The sequence below is a fragment of the Tupaia chinensis genome, unplaced genomic scaffold, assembly GCF_000334495.1.
Source record: "Tupaia chinensis unplaced genomic scaffold, TupChi_1.0 Scaffold000054_1, whole genome shotgun sequence".
In the NCBI taxonomy this organism is placed as follows: domain Eukaryota; kingdom Metazoa; phylum Chordata; class Mammalia; order Scandentia; family Tupaiidae; genus Tupaia; species Tupaia belangeri.
This window is the reverse complement of record NW_006159512.1, coordinates 9,167,396-9,170,435: the sequence shown is the minus strand read 5'-3', so window position 1 is coordinate 9,170,435 and position 3,040 is coordinate 9,167,396. Positions and strand designations below refer to the sequence as shown.

Below are 3,040 nucleotides of genomic sequence, written 5' to 3'. Positions count from 1 at the left end.
TTCCATTTTATACTTCTGTAATGATAAGAAGGCAAACCACAAGGCTTAGCCATGGGAGGTGAACCATAAAGCAAACTGGGCTTTATGTGAGTCCTTCCCCTGGCTTCTCCATGTTTCCCTTACGGGCCTTTCAGCCCATTGAAAGATAACCCGTTCCCAGACCCTGCTCTGGAGTTCTCAGAACATCCACGGCCATGCCCTCTTCTCGTCCCTGCCCTGCTGCTCGGGGTCCTCCACGTAAGGCTGTGGTCACGTTGCTTCCCTGAAGCCCGTGGATGTGCTGTGCGATTTTATGGAGCCTGTCTCCAGGGATCTGATGCATGTGTCGCTGGGTGAGAGGCTGTTGCATGTCAGACCGCCCGCTGTCTTGGGACTGGTGCTGTCCCGGTCATAGGAAAGAATTTTCTTCGGTCCTGAATCACTGTTCTGGGAAGCTAGCCATGATTAACCCTAACGCCTACTCCCCTCTGTCAAGGTGAACACTTTTTCTTAGGATCTTCTATGTATTTATTTGGTGCAAGTGGTATTAACCTGGCTCCCTCAGTGCCATGCCTGCCAGGTGGTCGGATGGGGCCTAACCCGGAGTCAGTAGAGAAGGTGCAGAATTGCTTCCTCATGGACTGTTTTTTCCCACGATGGACGTATTAACCTACACAGAATATCACCCTCCAGTCTACCCGCATAAATCTTCACTTTATTTTTTTAAATGTTAAGATTTTATTTACAAAGCTTTTTTGTTGTACAGAAAGTAAAAATGCTGTTACAATCTCAGTGTGACTGGTAGCCACGGACGGTTGACTCACCAATCACAGCTATCCACGCTACAGAAAGTCTTACACGAAAACCTAACAACGCTTACACTTTTGTTGGGGTGAAGTCCCCACAGCTTGGAGGTAGATTACCAAGAGGGACTAAATAGAGGAAAGAGGAATGCCACAGGAACTTTGGGTGGGTGGGTGGGTGTCCTGCGGTTTGTATCATGGCTACCTTTTCTTTTGTAAACAGCTACCAAATCCATGAGCAGTCCAACCAACACTGAACAGTTCTGTGTTTGCAGGTTACTTGAGGTCTTAATCATCTCCTCCATCATCTGTCTCTTTCTCCTCTCGCTGTTCCCACTTTCTTCCTCCTCTTCATCCTCACCCTCATCTTCTTCATTTTCATCAACTTCTCCATCACGTCCAAATTCTTCTTCCTCCCCACTGACTTCGTCTTCATCTTCCTCCCCTTCTACGTCTTCGTCTTCGTCTTCATCTTCTTCTTCATCAAACTCTTCCTCCTCGCCTTCTTCATCTTCACCTTCTTCGTCTTCCTCTTCTTCGTCCACACCGTCCACCTCAGCATCTGAGCCGGGGCCTTCCCGGTCCTAGCCGTCCAGGTAGGTCAGCTGTGGCAGCCTAAGGATACTCTCTCGGTAGTCATTCAGGTTAGTGACCTCACAGTTAAACAGATCCAGGCTTTTCTGAAATTCCAACTTTTTCGAAGGTCCCAAGGTACTGATGTCTTTCCGTGTATTTCCACTGAAGTTGAGATGTGTGAGACTTGGAAGTTCTTCTGCTAACATGCCCAGACCTCCACAGACTCTCTTCTCACTGAGCTCAAGCTTTTTCAATTGAGGTAGCTTGGGAAGATTTGAAATTGAAATCAAGCCTACATTTATTAAACTGAGGAACTCGAAGTTCACAAATTCTGCTGGTAAGCCTTCGATTTTTCCATCACTTGACTTGCAGTTGTCCAAGACAAGTTCGCGAACAGCTGCCGGAGTCCGGTTCCTCAGCTCCAGGTGGATGCTCCTCTTCATGTCCATGTTCCCCTCTTCCCCTGTATTCACAGTTAACTTTCCTCGGCGGGGGCGGAGGGGGGAGAGGCGTCCCGGCCTGCGCAGCGAGGGCCGTCGGAAGAGGATTGCTGGTGGCAGAGGCCGGAGGCGCGGTCCCGGGCTGCGTGCGAGTGGCACCGTCAAACTTCATTTTAAAAAAGAACAAAACCTGGGAACCAGCAGTTAGCGTAATGGCTATGTCGCTGGACTCCCACGTAGTCGACCGTGGTTCGTGTCCCGGACCCGGTGGCTTAAAACTCACGCCGGGCGCGTGTGCGTGCGTGCCCAAGATCCCGAGAGGAGAATGGAGGAGAAGGGATTGCGGCATGACCATCCCCCCTGGGGGGTGATTTCTCGCTTTCTGTCTCTATGTCTCTCTCTGTCTGTCTGGCGAGCGCACGCGCCCTACAGTGAAAATCTCTCCAAAAAAAAAAAAAAAAGAACAAAACCTGAACTCCGTCTTGTTCTGCGACCAGTCATAAATTGTCTTATAATATGCTTCTTTCTGCTTACTAATACCTGACTTTATTTTGGTGTTGCTATAGGGCACATACATTTACCAGAGAGAGACAGAGAGAGAGAGGGAAATTGAGAAATCGCCCCCTGGGGGGAATGGCCATACCTTCCCCTCCATTCTCCTCTTGGGACTTCAGGCACACGCACACTCACCTACCATGTTTATCAAACTCCCAGGTCTAGGACTTAACCACACCATCAGCACCGGCGACCCAGCCACCTGAACTACCTTGCCATTGGCTGGCCCGTCTGCCTGCTAGTACCCTAACAATGACCCGAGAAAGCGGACGTGTCTTCTTTTTAACCCTGGGATCATTGCTTCAGCATCCTGGAAACAGAGTGAGATTAGAAACGGAAAAATGGAAAATGGGCTGATTTTCAGACTTGGAATGTGCTCTTTCCACCCCAATCACCAACATACACGAAGCTTCCCTCATCTCTACTGCACATCGTGGTCCACAGACAGGCTCTGGAGGGAGGCTGGGCTCGAATCCCACCCCCAGCCCTCCCAGATGTTCTACCACGAGCGAGTTACTGCAACTGTTTGTGCCTCCATTTCTTTTTATTTTTAATTTAATTTAATTTTATTTTATTTTTGAGAGGTTTTCGCTATAGGGCGCATGCACTCACCAGACAGAAAGAGACAGAGAGACAGAAAGCGAGAAATCACCCCCCAGGGGGGATGGCCACGCCGCAATCCCTTCT

The 3,040-nt window shown here is 49.4% G+C and overlaps 1 protein-coding gene and 1 pseudogene across 1 annotated transcript in view; both read right to left on the bottom strand.

Annotated features, from left to right (window-relative positions):
- The window catches only part of GABRB1 (gamma-aminobutyric acid type A receptor subunit beta1), a 353,552-nt gene that overhangs the window by 80,777 nt on the left and 269,735 nt on the right, over positions 1-3,040 (bottom strand). The window lies entirely within an intron of this gene.
- On the bottom strand, positions 999-1,824 carry LOC102490249 (acidic leucine-rich nuclear phosphoprotein 32 family member B pseudogene; annotated as a pseudogene).